Source organism: Triturus cristatus, chromosome 12 (assembly GCF_964204655.1).
Source record: "Triturus cristatus chromosome 12, aTriCri1.1, whole genome shotgun sequence".
Classification (NCBI taxonomy): Eukaryota; Metazoa; Chordata; class Amphibia; order Caudata; family Salamandridae; genus Triturus; species Triturus cristatus.
In genome coordinates, this window is record NC_140595.1 from 121480809 (window position 1) to 121503137 (window position 22329).

Sequence of the window (22329 nt, forward strand, 5' to 3'; positions counted from 1 at the left end):
ACTTAATGATGAAGGTCAAGACCAGCCAGTAGCTTTCATAAGCAGAAGGCTGACCCCTAGAGAGAAACGTTGGTCAGCTATTGAGAGGGAGGCCATTGCTGTGGTGTGGGCCCTGAAGAAGCTGAGGCCATACTTGTTTGGCACTCACTTCATAGTTCAGACTGACCATAAGCCCCTCCTATGGCTCAAACAGATGAAAGGTGAAAATCCTAAACTGCTCAGGTGGTCCATTTCCCTACAGGGGATGGACTATACAGTGGAACATAGACCTGGGACCCAACATGCCAATGCAGATGAACTCTCAAGGTATTTCCACTTAGAACATGAAGACTCAACTGGTCAAGGTTAGTTTAATGTCCCTGCGTTTGGGGGGGGGGGGTTGTGTAGGAGAGTAGGATCTGCACTTATGTTGCCCCCACTTTTTTCTGATGTATACAGTGGTTTCTGGCTATAGTCTGGCTGGGTCCCTGCTAATCAGGGCCCCAGTCTCACTGATCTCTCTAAACAACTTGGTGTGCATATTAGATGCACTAGTGATTGGATACTGTGGTACCTTATGAGCCCCTAGTATATGGTACCTTAGGTACCTAGGGCATTGGTAATTCACAGGCTACCAGGGGCTGCAGCATGTATTATGCCACCCCTGGGAAGCATTCTCAATCTGACACCACAGGCCTGCTACTACAGCCTGTGTGAGGTAGTGTTAGCACTCCTCGCTGAGGTATAGGTTCCTATATCTCACCATACACACACATATAAACCTATCAGCCACCCCTATTGCAGGCCCTATCAATCCTGAGGGCAGGGTGCTTGGTTTACTATGTGAGGGGGAGCTTCTGCATGAGCAGGACTCCTCTGCAGCTGGCAGAGTCTATTCTCTGCTGCTGTTTGTGGATGCGGTTAAACCATATACTCTTAAATGCTAACTTTGGAATGACTGCATCAAAACATGTCGTGTTTGGTGTTAAACAACTTGGAATCATAACCCCACACCAGTAACTGGTGTGTGAGTATGATTCCACCCTTCTAGAGGGGATGACATGTACCCACTGTACTAAACGGTAGAAATCTCCTAGAGCCCTGGCATCACAAAACGGATGCCACCAGCACAGACACTGGGCTGCCCTCCTGCTGCTGACCGAAACTCGCAGTGGAGGAAGCCCAACAAAAGGTATCCTGTCACAGGGAGGTGTCACCACCTCCCAGACAGGATTTAGTGTATTGGAGCTGGGTGGATGCACTCTTAGAGTGCTTTGAAGTCCTGCACTGGGGGAGCAGTAGGCTCCTCTGTGCATATGCCAGCTCAAACCGGTTCAGGGGCTACCTGCCCCTGCTCTGGCACGAAACTGGACAAAGGGAAGTGGGTGTAACCACCCACTACCCTGACCCTCCTAGAGGAGTGGTAATAGAGCTAGTCCCTCCCCTATCTTCACTATAAGATAGCAAGCATTGCCAATGCAATTCAGATTACCCTGGACGATGCTCTACAAAGAAGAAACCTGGCCCTTCGACGTTCCACTATCTCTGGAAGACTGAAGAATCTCCCTTGGAGTCAAGGAGTGACTCCCCTGCTTGGCAGGCACCTATAACCTCAATCAACGGTTGCAAACTTCACCGCTCCCGCCAGAGTCCGAAGTCCCTGCGGCCCCAGAAGTGGATTTCCTGACCTCTCGACGGCCATTTTGAGTCCCCAGCGAAGCTGTGGCATCTGGACCCCACGAGTGACGAGGAACAGCAATACCTGGGAACCGTGCACTGATTTCGAGTGCAAACCCTAAACAACGTTCTACGAACTTGTGCTTTGGACCATTTGTGGCCCGAGTCCCTAGCAGGTCTTGTTCCAAAAATCAGCGGCCTACCCCATCCCGTGAAACTTTTCCTGTGAAGGCGTCTTCGCGGTTACTTGCCCGTTGGCTAGTGACTCTCCCGAAGACTTTCTAACCGACTTCAAGGGCTCTCCTGGTTGCTCCGGGCCAGCCCTCACTTACCCTCGCTGGGTAAGTCCATTAGACCTTGCTGGTCTGCATCACCGACTATCTTCAGTTCACATGAGACTTGCAGTTGCCAAGGCTTGTTGGCTCCAATCCAGTTGGCGACACCGTCATCAGCTGCAGACGTCGTGGGACACTCCGAATCCAGCTGCTGGTCATCGTTGATCCCTCCTGGACCTCGTGAGCGAAGAGACAAATCACCATCGACGACCTGAAACGACGCAACATCTGTGGTCATCCATCCTGCTGGCCACCGGTCACTGGCAAGTGACTTTGAACACTGTCCCCTCAATTTTCAGGTCCTCTTCATCTTCAATCCACCTTCGGATTCCAACAGACACCTCTTCAGTCGTCTCAAGCAGCAAGTCTTCATTGGTCTCCATTGAAAACAGCACCGCGACCCGACACCAAAAGACACCTATGCAACCGGCTTCCCTGGGTGAGGTAACTCGTGCACTCCGGTGCCCAAGTGTGTGTTGGCCCTCAAAATACTTACCCTGTAAGTGGCTTACTTGTTGACTTCTTTGACGTGCCCTAAAACTTTAAAATACAAACCGCGACTTGCTCCATTGTAACCTATAGGAAACCCGCGGCTGTGTTTAGACACTGCACGCGTCTCCCGTGGGCTTGTTACTGACCTGCTAACACTGCAGTAGTGAAGCCCCAGCGATTCCCAAGGCTCTAGGCTTTGTTATTTTGCAAGTTGACTTTGTTAAACCATTTTCTTAGTATATGGTCTGGTACGCCCCTGGGGCGCCAGCCATATGTGTGCTTAATATATTGAGAACTGTTGACATTTGAATGTGTATGTGGGTTCTAATCTCATAAATAGATCAGTAGAGTGTATCTAGAAATAAATACATATATATTTGATATATATACCTGTGTGGTGTCCTTTTCATTTGGTAATTCAAGAGATTATAAGGTAAAACAAGCTGCTTTACATTCCTCAGAGACTTAGCCTGAAGGCTTCTCTCCACAGCTACCACTAGGATAGCTTTCTTTAAAAGGTTGCCTTAAACCTATCTACCATAAGAATAAAATTGGACCGGTGCAAGGTGGCCACTATAACTAGTGACTAGCATATGCCAGGCCAACTTCTCACAACATTTGACACAAATTGGCTGTCAGGCTGCTGCCTCTGAACGTTTCCAAGCTGCCACAACATTGGGCGATAGCTCTGGGCACAGGGCATTGTTCAATGTCGTACTCTGTCACCAGTATCTGCTGGGCACATCCATGTCTGGCTTTTAAAAGTGGAACCATGGAATGACTCCAGGACACCAAAGAATGCTCTGTGCCCAGCATCAACGGGCAAAAGGTTGTCTTCTTTAGGGTTTTGGGTCTTAATGTCCCTTCAAGCAAAGTTTTTCCCGAGAATATTAAAGAGGGGCAAAGGTTCCACCTGGGACACACATTTACTCCACTGCCCGGGTTTAATATGCCTTATAGAAGTTGAAGAGTAACTGCAATATTGAAAGTTTGGTTGGTGTTCATCTACTTTGCAGGGAATTCCAGTCCCTGGGAGCAATTGTGATCAGATATAATATTACATATACAGGTATAATTAAATAATATGAGTGCCTTAATTGGTTCCCAGGTGTAATTTAACGCTGTTATCATGTTATGTTCTCAAAAACTCCAGGTTGCAATTTGTGAAGCCAGTTTTCATTTGGATTACTAGCAGTTTAAAAATAAAAGGACTTTGGAGTTAGTGCTCTTTGCTGAACTCAAAGATTTCCTTGATCTGATCTGTCAATTAATACTTGGACCCAAATAAGATCTTCGCAAAACACACTCGGCCATAAACTGATTTATAAATGACTGGAAATTGATTTTTTTATTGAAGTTTTATGGAATCTTATCAGACCTTCTGTAAACTGGAATATCCACAGCGAGTCTCTGGCAATCCACGTTTACTTCCTGCCACTATGGAGAACATTACTTAAAGGGCAATTCACAAATTTCCTTGCTGAATTAATCTTCAGCAATTCCTATGCTCAAAAAGGTTTACTGCGAGTATCAAAAAGATTTTGCTCTGAGCATATCTCACCGCTGGCTTAGAGCAACATCTTTGTGAATCGTCTCGAAATGTTTTTTCTCAGAGAAAATCCTTCTAATTAGAACATGTTTACCTAAAAAAAAAAATATATATATATATATATATAACTGCTCACAATTGCGGCTGCTACGGTGGCAGCCGCCATTTAATTTTCTTTGCCCAACGATATTCTACAGAATTCCAAAAGAAAACAAGAAGCGGCACACTGGGAGATTTTCCACAAATTTTATTGTGCACTACAAACAAGACTACACGTTTCAGCGTTTAGCCTTTTTCGAGTACCACACTTCTGCAAAATTCCCATAGAAATAAGTTCCAAGCTCATAGAAAGTGAAAAAACATTAAAATCCATGGTCATTGCAATTTCGTATCGTGCTGCGCAATCATGCCACATAGTAATTTTATGATACTCAATTTCGGCATTGGTCCTCATATGGTGACAAATCATGAATTTATTGCATCACCTAATATTTCATTGCAACCTTATTTCTTTAGGATACTGTTGAGAGGCAGAGGCCAGGGGCACGGACTCTGAAAATTGAAGGCAGGTAGGAGGGTGCAGAGGCAACAATTTGACCACACTGGGCAGGCAGGAAGGGCAGTGGCAGTACAACAGACTATGGAGGGCAGTGGAAAGGGGGGCAGGGGCAACAAACCATCAATACAGGACTGGCAAGAGAGGCTGTGGCAATATAATTGACCATTGTGGGCAGAAGGAAGAGGCAGTGGTAGTACAACCATACATGCCAACAGACCCGATTCAGCCAGGAAACGTCCAATGTTTTTAAGCTCAAATGGGCTTTATTTGATCTGTCCCCTGTCTACAATCTCCTCTTTTTCAATGTAACTCAAAGGGGAAAATCGATACCCCAGTTTTTTTCAAAATCTCCCTCTTACCAAGTTCAAAATGTTCGCAAGTATGGTATATTGGTTCATGGAAGACAGGAGGAATTGGGGTAGGGAAATGGACTCGGATAACAGAGGACAGGAGGGACATGGAGGGGTGCACCAAACTGACCCTACAGGGCAGGCATCCGGGTTTGCAGCAGCACAATACACCACACAGGGCATACGAGACGGGAGTGCAGCACAACAATCCATAGAAAGCAATAGGGAGGGGACAGGACCATGCACATGGACAACAGAGAACAGAGGAGAAAGAAGCAATGGTAGCTAGCTGACCATAATGGACAGACAGGAGAGAAAGCTGCAGCATAACAGACCATAAAGGGCAGGAGGGACGGATCAGGGGCATTACAATTGAACAGACAAGCCAGGAGGGAGGGAATAGGGGTCTGCACATGGAACAAGAGGGCTGGGGGCAAGGGGCAGGGCAGGAGCAGCAAGATGACCATGGAGGTCAGGCAGGATGGGCACTAGAAACAAGACACACCATGGAGAGCAACAGTGAGACTATGATGGCATACACACAGACCATGGAGGGAAGGTGGAAGGAGGTCAGGGGCAGCTAGCTGACCACACAGGGAAGGTGGGAGGGGCCATGGCAGCACAGAAGACCATGCATGGCAAGCGGGAGTGTTAGTGGCAGCACAATGGCTATGATGGGCAAGAAGGAGGGTGCAGGGGCATGCACAAAGGACCATGGAGGATAGAAGGGAGGGTCAGGACCTGGGCACAGACAAGAGAGTTCAGGGGAAGGGGCCTCACAACAGACTGCGTGGGGCAGGCAGGAGGAGCAGTTGCAGCACAACAGACCAGGGAGGGCAGAAGGGTGTGGCAGTAAAATGGACCATGGAGGACAGGAGGAAGGGGATAGAGGCATGGCATGTGGACAGGCAGGGTGGAGGTGGCAGGGACAGGGTACAGTCATCTGACAATGCTAGGCAGGTGGGAGGGGAGTGGCAGCTCAACAGAACACTCAGAGTAGATAGGAGTAGCAGGTCCATGGAACATGGTGGGCAAAAAGGATGGAGCAGGGGCATGCACAAAGACATCGGAGGGCAGGGGGAAGGAGAATAGGGGCAGTAAGCTAAGCACAGAGGCTAAGCAGGAGGTCAATGATGGGGCATAGAATTGGGCAATGAAGGGCAGGAGGAGTGGACTGGTACATCATGCTAAATGGAGGGCAGTGGCAGCACATCAGACCATGCATGGCAGGAGGGAGGAGGCTAGTCCATGGATTCAGACAACAGAGGATAGGGAGGAGGTGGATGGGGCAGCAAGCTAACTGTTCAGAGAAGGTGGGTATTAGGAACTTTATTGTTATTAAAATGTGTGTCTGTGCGAACTACTTAAAATATGAACAAGTATGCAGCATAATCTCACTTTTATTTAGGAAGAAGAGGACGTTTGTGACTGTGACTCCGGGCTCACTTGGCAGAAACACCCCCTGACCCTCCACCCCCCATCGCAAAATGTAATGCCCGTGAAAAGGGTAGCTGAACGCAGTGTTATATAGAACATAGTCCTGAGAGCACGATTGAAAATGAAAACTAGATATAGTGTATGGTATAAACTATGCACCAATAAGTGTGATATAAGATGAACCGGGGCATGAAATATAATATGCAATACATTGTGCGCAATGACAGATTCATTGGAGAGCGCGAGATAGCACAGGCACTAGCGCGTGCTATGCGATATGCGCCTTGGAGTGTAATATGCACAGGGCAGTGTTGTGTAACCTAACTAGTCTCTAAAGTTGTAATATAAAATATGTGCTGGGGAGTGTAACGTTACATATGCACTGTGACAAAGATATGGATCCCAGATTGTAATATGTATGGCATAGCGCTGCACGTTATAACATAGGCATCGAGGAAGGCACGTTAGATGGGGCAATATAACCCGTGCGAAGGCAAGTGTGGCATGACATATTCACGGGGTGGTGTTACAGTGCACATGGGCTAGAGAGTGTCATAGCATATGCACTAGCTGGTGGAATACAACACAGAGGTGTGTGGCACTCGGCGGGCACTGGTGGGTTAAACACAGCATTGGGCTCAGCCAGGAGCGCGCTGTGACTCTCTAGTGAGGTTTGTCTCCTTTCCAGAGAGTAAAATAAAAAGTATTGCACATCCGGCGGTGGATGTGTGTTTTATTAACCGTGAGGGGGGTTTCTTGCATAGTTTTGGTTGAATTTTTGTCAAATCCCCTTTGAATGTCTTGGTGTGCGTGTGTATTAAATGTGCCCGTCAATAGCTACCCATGTTTGTATAAATAAATGACAAGGGTGTCTACTTGGAGAGTACCCACCGGCGGGGGCGCCGGGATTAGGCACGGTAGGGCGTCAGACACGTCAGAGCTTCACTAGCGGTGTAAATACATTCCACGTGGATTCATTATATGCATAGTCGCCTTTTAATGAATTTCACGCCAATCGTCATGGTGATAGGTACATGCGGTTTGTCCAGCATGTCCTAGGTGTTTCTATAAATATATATTTATATATATTGAAGAAGTTTATTCTGTTAAGTTCCAAAACTTAACAGAATAAACTTCTTCAATTGAGAAGTTGCTGGGGACTGGAAATTTAATTACACAGTCCAAAAAGCACCAGAGTTCACTTACCTGTATCTTTTGATGATTATTCACCTTAAACAAAAGCTACAGAACGACGAACGATTTGACATATACGTATCAATTGTATTCTATAATTCTTGAATCTTTGGAAATACCATTCAGGGGTCAACTGTTAAATTTATGATAGTCCTGAAGATGGACTCATGGACTAATGCATAGAGACTGAAATATCGACATTCACACTCTCTTCTGGAAAATAATGTACAATGAGAAGAAGTGTTTACAATAGTGACATTGAAGGATTATACAATTGTATTTATTTTCCTCTTATTACATTGTTTGTATAACTGTGTAGTACCCTTGATAAATTTAAAAAGATAAAACCTTTTTCTATATATACCCGTGTTTTGAATATTTATTGTTTTGTGATTGGTTCATTGGTTCTTATGTCCTCACAAGGAACAAAAATATTTCTTAGTTCAGTTCAGTTCAGTTCATAAGGCTTTATTCGGAGCTTAACACAAAGTCCATAAAAGCACATACATTACATTTTAAAAAACATCATTTAAATTCAAACAAAAAAGATAGACCCTAAAAAAACATTCCTTTATGCAACATGGTCAAACAAGCAATTAAAATACAGTTGAATGACAATTAAAAAATAATACTAGGCCTTGCCTTAATGGCTTGGAGAAGAAATGTAGCAGTAAAAAAGCAGACATCGGGTGAGGGGTTAAATAACAATTTCATGGTGTCTTTAACTGTCCTAACTCCATATTTCTTAATAACTGGTTTTAAAAAGGCTATACGAAAGTTGCCATAGAGTGAGCAGAACAATAGAAGGTGCAAAGTGCTTTGTACAGTAGTATAATCACAAGGGCAAGGGCCAATCGGGTGCTTTTTGATACTTGGGAACGCCACTAAATGGTGAACGATCCCAAAACGTAATCTGGTCAGAACGAACCGATGGGAAGGTCTAGTTACAAAGCTCAAATACGGTTGATAACCTATTGAATCGCAACAACTTCCGTAGAGCATACAAGTAGTAAGGTTACTACTGGCCCTCTCACGTCGCTCAGACTTTTGGGTCATAAAAACAGATTTCATCTCGCTTTTGGTCAAACTAGAGGCGGCATGACTATCCTCAGATAGGTTAAGACCATAAATCTCCATAAAACTACTCGTGACAAAATTAACCCATGGAATCTTTAGATGGTTATCAGTCGTAAAACAATCCTTAATAATATCTCTGTTTAAGGAGGTCTCTTCCTTTATCCAAATTGCACGCCACAACAGAAGTGGTCTAAGGGCAGCAGAATCTGAGAGATGTTGGATTCCGAACTCCCTGTGCACCAAATCCGTGGAAGCTGAAATGGGTAAACATAATAATCTTTTTAGGAAGAGATTTTCCTCCACCTGTAGACTCCCAGTCGAAACGTGCCCCCAAACACCTGCTCCATAAAGGGCAATTGAAAGACACCTCATCTGGTAGATTTTCAACATATCTCTAAGCCGCTTATCCCCAATTTTGGAAGCGAACGTAAACACCCCGTGGGCACATTTCGCCATTCTAGCCCTAACATGGGTGATTTCACTGGACCAACTACCTGTCTTGGAAAAGGTTATACCTAGGTAGTTAAAAGTGTCAACCGTTTGGACCTTATGCCCTTCGATAAAGTAAGAATGCGGTTTTTTGCGGCTCTTCCCACATTCCATAACGAAGGTTTTTGATTTGTTAATCATCAGCTTCCTTTCCTTAATGAACAGAGAAAACCTGTCCATAAGGCGTTGTAGGCCGATGGGGGTCCTAGAAAGAAGAACGGCATCGTCCGCATAAAGTAAAACTGGAGCATGAAAATCAAGAATTTTTGGTGCGTCTGCCACAACAGTCTTTAAAACAGAGTCAACCTCATTAATAAAAAGTGTAAAAAGTAGGGGGCGAGCACACACCCCTGTCTGATACCACGCCTAATGAGAAACTTTGGGGTGCGCTCCCCTCCAGGGCCGTATCGAACACTTTAGCTAAGGTTAGCATATAACCTAGCCAGAAAATAAACAATGCCCTCCGGTGCCCCCATTTCAAGTAATTTCTCCCATAGGATCTTGTGGTTTACCATATCGAAGGCACTGCTTAGATCTGCAAAGCAGAGAAAAAGGGAGCCTTTCTTGGCCTTCGTATATTTCCCTATGAGTAGTTCTAGGTTGAGGCACTGTTCTACTGTCCCTCGTCCCTTCCTAAAACCGTATTGGGAATTTGCCAGAATGTTGTTCGATTCGGCCCATTCTTCTAATCTGACAAGAAGCACCCGGCTCATAATTTTCACGGAGGAATCTAGGAGGGAGATCGGACGGTAATTCTTAGCATCCCTTCTCTCCCCCTTCTTATAAATAGGAATAATAATAGATTCCTCCCAGGTATGCGGGACACCATAACAGACAGCTGCATTAAATACTTTGGTTAATAGCGGGCCCCATATTTCAGGTTCTTTTTTGTAGACGTCTATGGGCACCCCATCAGGTCCCTGGGCCTTCCCTCCTTTACTAGTAGAGATACAATCCTGAACTTCAGATAAGGATATATCTAAGGAAATGATTGGCCAAATACCTCCCCCTGCCTCCAAAGGTGTAGCTGAATCAAAAATCAGGAAAAAGTGAGAGACCCAACTCTCCGCGCTAACGTTTGCCGTCAATACAGGTATCTCCTCGTTCTTTAAGAAGGGACAATTGACTGTCGCCCAAAATAGAGAGGAATCTGATGTTTCAGCAGCCTGATCAAGCTTGTCCCATGCCTCTTGTCGTAGTTCAACCTTTCTGTTGGTAACTGCAGCCTGGTAGGTGGCTCTAAGCTCCCTGATCAGGATTTTGTCCCTTGGTTTGGCTGCCAGAGCCTCTTTTAGGCCCTTGAGGGCGATGGTGCTAGCATGATCAAACCACCCCCTTTGCCGGCATGACTTACCCTTAAGAGGCTTGGTAAGTTTAGCTTCAATACTAAGATTAATTTTAATAAACTTGTGCATGATTGCATCAGTTAAATCTCTGCTCTCTATAATAAAAACAATTTCGTTAACACAATTGGTAATAATGGAGTTGGACAGGATATCCGCCTTATTCCCCTTCCACCTGATTCTGGTTCCATTGGGTCGATGTGGTTGGATATTAGCTACTATATTAGGTTTAGGGCCGTATTTTGCCTTCCAGAGGACGGCCTCCATAGTCAGGCAGTTGTGATCACTAATTAGATTATCAACTACCAGGGGGACTGTACACCATGGGTTGAGGCTAGAAGAAATACAAATGAAGTCAATAACAGTGTTAGCATTTCGGCCCGTAAAAGTAGGGACGATTTCGCCAATAGCGCCTTTCTTATTACCCAACATCTCCATGTCATAGGTCATCAGAATTTTATTTAATGATTCACCATAGGGATTATGGGGAAAATGAGGGACGCCCTCCCCCCTACAGTTTACAAAACCACAGACCCTATTTGCAGAAAATGGACAAACAGAAGTATTAAAATCCCCTAGCCAGATAAAATCAAAGACAATATCATTTCCAGTGACAATGTTTGCCAGAGCAGACTCTAAGGCGAACACTACCTGTTGCCTAGTATTATCAAATACATTATTATAAAAATTGATTAAAAGGATATTTCTATCCGGCTCCTGACAAAGCCATAGGATCTGGGAATGGGCCCCAATCAAAACATATTTCTTTACAATAAGTGGTACTTCCACTGAGATCAATGTCAAGAGTCCCCCCTTGGCTCTTCCCGAGTTGGAAGCCACGGCCAGCAAATGGTAAGAAACAAAACCATTATAATTGATGGGGTCCACACTCCAGGTTTCCTGAAAACATATAATGTTAAAAAGATTGATAAAATCAAACCAACCTAAACAAGCGTCCTTATGTAAGAGTCCCGCAACATTCCAGCAGGCAATTGAGCACGGGCCACAGTTGGCTGGAGGGGTGAGCTTATTTAGTACTGACCAATCCCTATCATCGGAGACCTGACTTTCGGACTCACAATCCACTGGGGAATCAATAGGACTACCACAAATACCTATAATACTAATAGGGTCGACAGGATCAGGAACCCCAGGGACCAGACTACGCCTCCCCTTCCCCAGGGAAGCGTCCTCGAATCCAGTATCAGCTAAAAGGGGAACCAGTCAGTCGTTACAATCAAGCCCGCTCAGGGGCTCGAATCTATTGAACATAGGGATAGTGGGGCCGGCACAGAAGTTCCGGTCGCTTTGCCTCCACCGGTGACACTCGGCATCAGATTGAGTAACATGATCTCTATAAAAATAACCAAGAGGGCGTAGAGAGATACCTTGGTCACTTGTAGGGAGAGATGCGGCTTTAATCAAAACAGTGGAGGTAAGTTGTGGGTTCCGGAAATTAATGACAATACAGTCTCCATCACAAGTCTTACGGGATTTGCCAACCCAATTGGTTCTTCTAGTGCTTAAGATATCCCTTGATAGGGCTACAGGGAAGCCACACCGTCGATGAAGCCAGTCCACAGTCTTATTCTTTAATGACGAGTGAGATTCGCCAAAGCCATAATTACTACCGGACTCTCTAACTGGGGGAACGTTTGTCAAAACTGCCACGAAAGGTGAACATGTCGGTGGCAAATCCGGTTGAGGGCTACTAAGACTGTTAGCGTTTACATTGGGGCCCAACTGCTTTCCTATTACTAGATCAAAGGGTGGATTAATGGGACCCGGCCGCTGAGGGGGAGTATTGGGGACAGCGGATGGGACTTCACAAACATTCCCAGTACAAAAATTAGAATTTCTGCTACCTGCCGTTAAAGGAATTGAGTTAGTAGTAATAGGGATTACCTCTGCCGGTCCTTGTTCATTAACATTAGTTTTTGCTTCAGTACCAGCCTTAATAAGTGAGTCCAATAAACCTCCCAATCTGCCTACTTCATCTGTAAGTATAGCGAGTTTAGTCAAAAGGGGTTTAACCAATAAATCAAGCTTGACATCTATGGCGTTAATCATGAAGTCAAGTTGCTCATTATCTAAAGTGATCTTAGTACCATCCAATGATGCTGATTGATCTCGTTGAATATTGGATATTATGGGGTCAGCTCTCTTAGTGGGGCGGTTCCCTCCTCGTTTAGGCTGTGTAATTTTACTATAGTTCCTGCATGAACGTAATAATCTTTGTGGCCTTGGGGCCGTCAAGCAAGGAGTAGGTGAGACAGCTTGGCCAGAATCCGCATCATTAGAAGGGCCAGGGGTATCACTAGCCACGCTTGTGATATCCTTTGGAACACCCAGTATCGAACAATCTATAGGATCTGGAGAAATAATAACGTCTTGGTTGGTACTAGACTGAAGGACCAGTTGGTTGAGCGGGGGGGGGGGCTCGTGCATTGTGGCCCTGAGCGTCCTAGAGACTTCCTACGTTCATGGTTGATTTTGTCAACCATCTTGACCAAATAATTATCCAGAGTGGTGGACACAGCAGCAGGTTTAGTTTTAAACATTGTGACTGGGCCTGGCCTATAACAAATCCTCACAGCAAACTGATTCCGCAGAAAGCGGGAAAATATTGACTTACTCTGAGTGTAGCTGCCTATCCCAATTAATAAATCACATAGTACTGCCAAGCACCTTATTGACCGATCCTAAAAACAGTACTGTCTGATCGGGTCCAACAGCTAACTAAGCGAAAGATTAACTTACAATAGACCAGTATGCGGCCCCCTCCTTCCCCCTCCTGTCCCGGACTGTCTCAGACTGTCCGCCCTTTGTCCGGGCTTCGTCCGGCGCGCGTACCGCGTAGCGGTTATCAGTGAGACTTTAATAAGATGAGTGGGCGGGGAAGCACAGGTGTTGCGCCGCAGGGGCTGGTGGGTGACTGAGTCCCGTAAGGCTTTCCTTTCCTTTCCCCTCTCTACTCGCTCCTCACTGGCAGTGATAAGGGCCCCTCCTGGGGCGACAAGCTGCAGGCAAAAGACAGCGTCCTTGGGTGAAGCAACGAAGCGGGACACGCGGCAGCGGGTTCCGCGAGCTGTTATATGCAGTAGATGGGAGGGGATGCACAGGTGTTGCGCCGCAAGGGCTGGTGGGTGACTGAGTCCCGTAAGGCTTTCCTTTCCTTTCCCCTCTCTACTCGCTCCTCACTGGCGGTGATAAGGGCCCCTCCTGGGGCGACAAGCTGCAGGCAAAAGACAGCGTCCTTGGGTGAAGCAACGAAGCGGGACCCGCGGCAGCGGGTTCCGCGAGCTGTTATATGCAGTAGATGGGCGGGGAAGCACAGGTGTTGCGCCGCAGGGGGTGGTGGGTGACTGAGTCCCGTAAGGCTTTCCTTTCCTTTCCCCTCTCTACTCGCTCCTCACTGGCGGTGATAAGGGCCCCTCCTGGGGCGACAAGCTGCAGGCAAAAGACAGCGTCCTTGGGTGAAGCAACGAAGCGGGAAATACATTTGAATAATATCTCTCTGGCGAGTTTATCAATAATTCTTGCAGTTAAAAATATATATCAAAAGCAATAGAATAGAGTATTTCGAATAAATCCCTTGAAGGCGCCTTTTACCCGTTCATGCATGTAACCCAGCTGCATGAAGGCCACAGTTGCATACACCATTGTGCGCTGTCAGATGATCACACACCTATATGTCACACAGGTCTTGTCTCTCACAGTCACATCTCAGATGTGATGCTGACCCTCTGAATCATGGACACCCCAGTTGTACGTAATAACAAGCCACACCCTAATGACACCCTAATGACACAGAGGTAGACACCTGAGGGCACATGTCACTAAGCACAACCTGTTATTTGATACACAGGAGTGGGATTACAGAGTCTTTCTAAATGCCCTTGAGGAGCCATGACTGGCCAGGTCTACATGAAACAGTGTTTGGCCCTGGACAGTAGTCAGGTGGCTAAGCAAGTGTGACATACTTGATATACATACCCCTGAGGACCCAAAATTGGAGTCCCCTGCTGCATGGGTTTGTTTGGAATACCCCAGCCACATGTGGCGAGTCAGACCAGCAATTGGAACACATCTCAAGGGCATACACAGATCACATGTCAGATCTCAAGCATTGGGTAAACAATTGACCCATCCATGAAACACACCCCAGAGTCACGGGAACAGATGCCGTCCTGTAGATGAAGCATAGCTGACTGCAGGGACACAGTGCCCTAGTGACACAAGCAACAGACTGTTGGGGCCACACCTGTGGAATAGATGAAGAGGGAGCATCACACAATTGAGGGACCTGAGTATTGGACTACAAGACCTACGTAATGTGGAAGTGTGACCAGGCCAAAAGACTGCAATTGGCATGTCAGACATAGTACACAGATTAGGCATGGACTTACCCCCTTCCTGCTGCTGTCTGGCCTTCAGCTGCCTATTCAGGTCTGGGAAGACCACTGCCAGTATCCGGAGCATATGGGGGGTCAGGGTCCGGTGTCCGCCCCTCCTGCACGGAGGTGACAGCTTCACCTGGACTCTAGCTATCCTCCGGGTCCAGCCCCAAAGGTCCTGCCACCTCTTCTGGCAGTTGCGGATCCGGCGCTTGTAGAGCCCCACTGAACGAACAGCCCAGGCGATGGTCAGCCATATCTCCTGCTTCTGGTGGGCATCAACCTGTGAGGATGACAAAGTGAAAAGTACATTAACACACATGCCCCAGATTTGTGCAGCACACTTTTGTATATACATGTCATCATTACAAAGGGAAATGAGTTACACAGGTAGTGCAACCATGGGGAAGGAAAAATCACCTGCATGTCTGACATGTTAACAATGCCTGGATAGTTTAAGCTTGCACTAATGCACTTTAGCAGCAGGACACCTGTTCATTACATGTACCTACACACTTTGGGTCATGAAAGTAGTCAGTGAGAATGCTTGTCACTGCTGAACACACTGCTAGTCCTGCTAGTCAAACAACATGCATAATTAGGCAGTGGACTGCACACACACCTGCTCCCCTGGTTTCCCATATAGCTTGCTGTACTGTGGAAAGAGCCTGTCCAGCAGGGCCTGGTTCTCCTCAGTGAAGGCTGGGGCCCTCTCCAGAGTACGTGCCATAGCAGGAGCCAGAGGATGCAGAGACAGAAGCAGTGGTAGCAGGGATGTGGTCCAGTAGCATGTAGTGCAGGCAAGTGAGCTCCCTGGGGGCCAGCCAGCCTTATATTTGTGCTGCAGAGGCAGAATCTGTGCCATGTGTCTAAAGTGATAGGTCCAACACGGTTGCATTCTATGAATCTGGCCAACCCATTTAAATGTAAGACTCGTTCACGCCTTCCGCATCGTTCAAATCTTCACCTTCATGAAACACTTGAAATTGCAACATTGTTGTAGGCATCCAACTGAATTTCCAGTGCACAACTCATACAAGTTTTGAATCCGCATCCGTCTCCATGACAGTCCGGAGCCAATGGGTGCGCCCGGCTCGTTCAACTGACTGTACAACGCGTATTTTGGAAATACACATCACCCGTCTCCATACGATTCAATGGCCAAGGCGTACGCCTGTCTCGGACCATGCCTGCCCGACTCGTATGCATGATAGTCAACCGCGTCGGACCTCATTGCATTCAATGACAAAGCGTATGCACGGCTCGGTCCTGAACCGTGTAAGGCGTACGCATTGTCACCCGCGTCGGACCTCATTGCATTCAATGACAAAGCGTACGCACGGCTCGGTCATGAACCGTGCAATGCGTACGCATTGTCACCAGTGTCGGACCTCATTGGTGTGACTATTCTACGGATGCAACACACATTTACTGGCCAGGGACACCTGTGCACACCTCCCACACTACAGCATTGGCCACACAGTGTCCCATGGCATGTAAGGCTGCATTCCCTGGGTGTTTGGGGGGGCACATATGGTTTGTTGGGTGGCATTTTTGTGCAGCCACTCCCAGGCTGTGCACGTGTACATGGGGGCAGAATCATTTGTGTGTTGTGCTCATTGCCACTGCGATGTGCAATTGTACAGTAATGGGCATGAGTCACGGACACAGTTTCATGTTGGATATGTTTGGGGCATGTCACATACACCCTGATTCCAGGGAATGATGGCATGTACGTCACAGTGAGACCTGTAGCCACAATACTGATGTGCATCCACAGTCTGTGTGCATGTTGTGTCTCAGATGTGTCTGATCAAATGTGCCCAATGGGTGCCAGTCTCCACATCCATGTGGTATATGCATCAACCTTGATGGTGTGTGTGTGTCTAAGAGACGTACATGTAGGGCCAGCAGTAACAAAAGTGGCCACTACCTGTGGGACTTACGCTTGCCTTGTGGTGTGTACGTGATACGCTATGTCCATGCCAGTGTCGATGTGGCAATACAGGGACCCTGGGTTTCTGCATGGCAAAGATCTGTGTTGCCTGGGAGACATCAGGCCTCACTAGTCACTGTGGTGTGTGTTTGGAACGTTGCAGCAGTACATAGGTTGGGTGACACAGCCAGATGATTGGCCATTGCACTACATGGGACTCATGTGGACATGTGGAATTGATATGTGAGGTGGTGGTCATGTAGGTGACATATGTGTCCATGCACAACAGCACACACCACAGTACATTGTGTAATGTCATGATCTAACATGTGCGATTGAGCCTGGTCATGGCCACATGGGTGGATGAACGGACAATCTTCCTTCGTGCATCTCTGTACTGCAGGGCACCAGCTGTCCATCAACCGTTCCCAGACCTTGCAACCATGCAGGAACGCGACTGCATCAGACCGTATCGCTTCACCAGGCCACTGATTGAGGAGCTGGCGGAGCAGTTGGCGCCACATCTGCTACCTGGCCAGACATACCCTACAGCACTGACCCCAGAGGTGAAGGTGATGGCAGCCCTGCACTTCTTTTCTACCGGTACCCTCCAGTACACTGTGGCTACTGCTGGTGGTATGTCGCAAACGATGTTTAGTCGGGTGCTACGCGATGTCTTAGGGGTATGTTGCATTTCCTAGACGTTTACATCAAGTTCCCTAGCCCAGCTGAACTCCCTGAGATAAAGGATGCCTTTTATACACTGGGGAGGATGCCGAACGTCATTGAATCTATTGATGGGACACGTGTAGCCCTGATACCACCACAGACACAGGAGCAGGCACACCGGAACAGGAAGCACTACCACTCCATCAATGCTCTGGTGGTATGTCTTGCTGACATGTCAATCACACATGTGTGTGCACGGTTCCTTGGTTCAGCGCACAATGCCTACATTATGAGGAGTAGTCGCATTGCAACGCTGATGTCACAGATGCCAGCTCAGCATGCCTGGCTTGTCAGTGTGTACTGACTGTTTCTCATTGTGTGTGTTTGTCAATGTTGTATTCCGCACTCCTACAAAACTCAGCTACTTGTTCATTTTTGTGTGTGTAGGTGACTCCGGATACCCCAACATGCCGTGGTTGCTGACACCCTTCAGGAACCCTGTGACACCAGCCGAGCTGCGCTACAATGAGGCACATGGTCGGAGCAGAAGGGTGATTGAGCGGACATTTGGCCTACTTAAAAGCATCTTTCGCTGCCTGGACAAGACCGGAGGGGTTCTCCCGTATGAGCCTGCAAAGGTGTGCAAAATAATCCTTGTATGCTGCATGCTACACAACATGGCAGTGCGGAAGGAGGTGCCTCTCATCCAGGATGACGATGACGATGACCAACCGCCGGCACCTGTGGAGGATCCCGGGCTGGGCCAAGATGCCAGTGATGATGAGGATGAGGGTGACGTCCGCTCACAGCTCATCAACAACTTCTTCAGCTGAATGTGAGTTTCAAGTGTTGTTATGTGAATGTATGGAGGTAGTCTGGAATGTGTTGTGGCAGCTCTGTTGCCGTCTGAGTGTGCCACTTGACTGCGTGCAGTGATGTGTCCATTCAGGTGGTGTGTACTCCACAATAGGGTAGTACTGCTAACTTGTTTTTGTGTAGGTTTCTTGCGACATGTTTTGTGCATGTGTATTGCATTTCTCTCCTGTTCTGCTGTGCTTTTGACTGTGTCTTGTGTCTGTCCTTCTCAGGGTACTTTGCCTGTTGTTTGGTCAACACTGACCCCCAACACCCAGAAGCCAACACCAGTGTCGAAGTTGTCAATTCCCATCAACTGCTGTACCACACATCCCTGGACTTCAATTCTCCAACACTTTGTGAGCGTGTGTCCACTGTTACGTAGTATTACCGTGCAACTATTGTGGAATAAACGTGTTGCTGATGTGTAATGAACCTGTGCTACGCTTTGTTATGTGCGTTGTCTGTCTTCCCACATCTGAGTGACATCTGCTTACCTCACCTGTGAACTTGATACCACTGACTGGGGTTGGTGTTGTGTCTGTGCATGCCAATGTGTTTCAGGTCAACATCATTGTGTGGGATGAGTAACATGGCCATGGTGAGTATTGTGGTGCCATAGTGGTGTGTCTCCCTCACATGTGTCACATCACCATGACTCACCTTACGTTGGTCACATTGTTGCAGTATTTGGCATGCACTGTGTTGTGTAGCAGATCGACATCTCCCTGAACATGACAAGTTGGAATCACAACAGAGGCAAGTATTGTGTACTGGTGAGTTTATTTTCAAACATGTGTGAGGGAAGTGCACAGGATGGCGGGTGCTGTACATTGTTTTTGGAATCCAAAGTTCACATTAGAGTTGGAAGTGCTGGTAGATGAAATGTCCAGAGTAAAGTCCACAGTCATCTGCTACATTGGCCCAACATGAACCCCCCATGTCATGTGGGCGAGTTGTGTGCGATTGGACAAGGTGAACGGGTTGCGCACAAAGAACATTGTCCAGAACAGGTTTAGAATCCCTGGAGGATGTGCTGAGACATCTGCCTCTCACATGTCCTTCTTCGGACGACCCCTCTTCTTCCGGGGGGGGGGGGATCCTCTGGTGCAGGCCTCTGCGGTGCAGTGGACTCTCCGCCAGAGTCCTCCTCCCTCCCTGTGGCACTGGCAGATGGTGTTGCGACAGATGTTGTGACCACACTGGGAGGTGTGGACAGGTTGGTGTTGATCTGGCGGAGGCATTGGAGTATGTCCCGATGCACCGCAGTAAGGGCATCCCACTTGGCCTCCATGCGGGCATGGTGGGCGACATGCTCGTGTTGCATGTCCTTAGGGATCCCCACTACCTGGCCAAATCCTCCGGTGCTATCCTGGTACGCATCTACGATGCGTGCCAGGTGGGGGTCATCATGCAGTCCAGACCCCTCTGCAAGACGCGCCCTCTGCCTCCCACCCCTCCCAGCACCCCTATCCACACTGGCAGGACCAGCAGCGGGACGCACAGGTGACACTGGGACCCCTTGGGTGGTGTTGCTGGTGGTGTTTGCTGTAGCTTCCTGGGGGTCCTGTGTCCCTGTGCTGTGGGTGCTCATTGGCCTTGGTCTGTCCGTGTTGGCGGGGGCTGCCCTGTCGGTGTCCAGATGCTGGAGGCGTGGGTACAGGCGGTGCAGATGGTGGTGCTGCATGATGGCTCACACCGGAGGGGCCAGGTTGGTCGTCGTCATCCGAAGAGGACAGAGAGAGAGTCAGACCAGAGAGCTCAGTGTCCGCCAGAGTCTGGGCCGGGGAATCCTCATCATTTGGTGCTGGGTGCCCAGCACCACCTGTGATTGGAAGAGACACACAATGTGAGTTATGTTTCTACATGCATTGATGGTTCACAAACATGACATTTTCTACTTTTCGAACAGATGCCTGCCTGTACACTGCTTTTTCCCAGCTTGTCATGGACAGAGTTTGATATTGTTGTTGGCCATTTCCCTGCATGACCTTGTGCTCCCCACAACAGAGCCCAGTGTCAGACATCTTGCCAGTCCCTTCCCACTCCCTGTGAGGCGAGTATGGTTCAGTGTGAGCTTGCTGGGCCATGTGGGTGGGTGTAGATTGTCTGTGACTGTGACTCCCATCATACTCTTGGCTACACCCCCCTTCCCAGCATGCACATACATCCTTCCTCTTGACTCTGCTTCCCTATGAGGGGGTGTGACAGCAATGGCAAGATGTCTGACTGTGCAGTCCTGGTGTTTGTGGTTGGCCATTTTCCAGCATGGCCTTGTGCTCCCCACAACAGAGCCCAGTGTCAGACATCTTGACAGCCTCTTCCCACTCCCTGTGAGGCAAGTATGGTTCAGTGTGAGCTTGCTGGGCCATGTGGGGGGGTGTAGATTGTCTGTGACTGCAACTCCCATCATACTCTGGGCTACACCCCCCTTCCCAGCATGCACATATTTCCTTCCTCTTGCTTCCCTGTGAGGGGGTGTGACAGCAATGGCAAGATGGCTGACTGTGAAATCCTGGTGTTTGTTTGGCTACAAGTCCAAAGAGAGCCCCTGTGCTTAACACAGCATCACCCAGTATGGGGTATCTTTTGCTGATATTTCAATGAGGTGTGTGTCAATGCATTCTACCCGGTGAGTTGTGTGGGGTTTATGTTGAGGGGGGGGTGTCTCCACATGCTGGTAAGTATGGTCAGGGCTGTCAGTCCTCCTTCCCATCATGAAATGTGCTTCCATTGCAGGGCGTGCAAGTTGTCTTTCAGGATGTCAGTCAGTGGTGTCCTGCTTCTGATTTGCACACAACCCCTAGCAGGGCCTTGTGCTCCTCACAGCAGGACCCAGTGTCAGCCATCTTGTCAGTCATTTCCCACTCCCTGTGATGTGGGCATGTTTCAGTGAGGTCTTGATGGGCCAATCAGGAGGGGAGCATTCTCTGTGACTACAGGCCCCATCATCCTTTTGCATACACTCACTTCGCCTGCATCCCCACAATTCCTTCCTGTCAGTCAGCTGCACTGTGAGGTAGTGTGTTTATGGTGGCAAACTGTCTGGCAGTGTCTATTTAGCTTTGTGCCACTGGCTTGCTCTATTTGTTTGTAGGTTGGTGCATGTCATGACACAGTTCCAAGTCACTATGAGATGGCAGGTATTGTGTTTGTCTGACTAGCATACACATCTTGGGATGATTATCTATTGGTTACTGTAGCTTTGCTTGCGGTGCATGGTTTCACTGTCCCCTTGCCACACAATCTTGGGTATGTTGTTTGTGTACTCACCAGGCCCTGGTATGTCTGTTAGCCCATGGACGCTCTCTGGTGGTAGGATGTCCCACACCTTCTCCTCCCAGGTCCTGAAGTAGACTGGTTTGGCAGGAGGGCCACCGCCGGTGCACTGGCTCAGGGCATGATCTTTTCCGATGAGTTTCTTGACCCTCCTGCGCGCGTCATGCCACCTGTTCTGGATATCGTCCTTTGTGCGCCTTGCTGGTGCTTGAGCGTTCACCTTGTCAACAATCCTCGCCCAAATCTTGGTTTTCTGTGACATGGGGGTCCTTTGGACCAATGTACCAAACAAATGTGGCTCTACCCTGACGATCCCGTCTACCAGCACTTCTAACTCACTATCTGTGAACTTTGGATTCTTCTTTGGGGGCATGGTGATGGGTGGTGGTGGTGAGGGATGTGTGTGTGAGGGTGCAAGTGAGGGTGGGTTGGTGTTGGTTTTGCTGGCTGTATGTGTGTGTGCTTTTGGATGAGGTGCTGATAGTGTGTGGGTTGTGAGTGTGCCTGTGGTTGCTGTGTAATGGTGTTTGCTGCTGGCTGTGTCTCCTGTTTGCAAGGGATGATGGTAGTGATTGTAGTCCTTTATATAGTTGGAGTTGTGGGTGTGTCTTTGTCCCATGTTTTTTTATTTGGTATTTATTGGCTTTGTCATTGCTTGTTTGGTCCTTTTTTTGTCTTTTTTCCTTTGGGTTTTGTAGGCATGTAGGAGACG

The 22329-nt window shown here is 47.9% G+C and overlaps 1 protein-coding gene across 2 annotated transcripts in view; it reads left to right on the forward strand.

Annotated features, from left to right (window-relative positions):
* Positions 1-22329, forward strand: part of AQP10 (aquaporin 10) — a 106488-nt gene that overhangs the window by 21485 nt on the left and 62674 nt on the right. Inside the window, exons 2-3 of one of the 2 annotated variants that reach the window (XM_085637816.1) lie at positions 17931-18318; positions 18572-18697. The exons of the other annotated variant lie outside the window; for it this stretch is intronic. The gene's annotated coding sequence lies outside the window, so the exon portion shown is untranslated. The remainder of the gene's footprint in view (positions 1-17930; positions 18319-18571; positions 18698-22329) is intronic. 2 annotated transcript variants of the gene reach the window in all.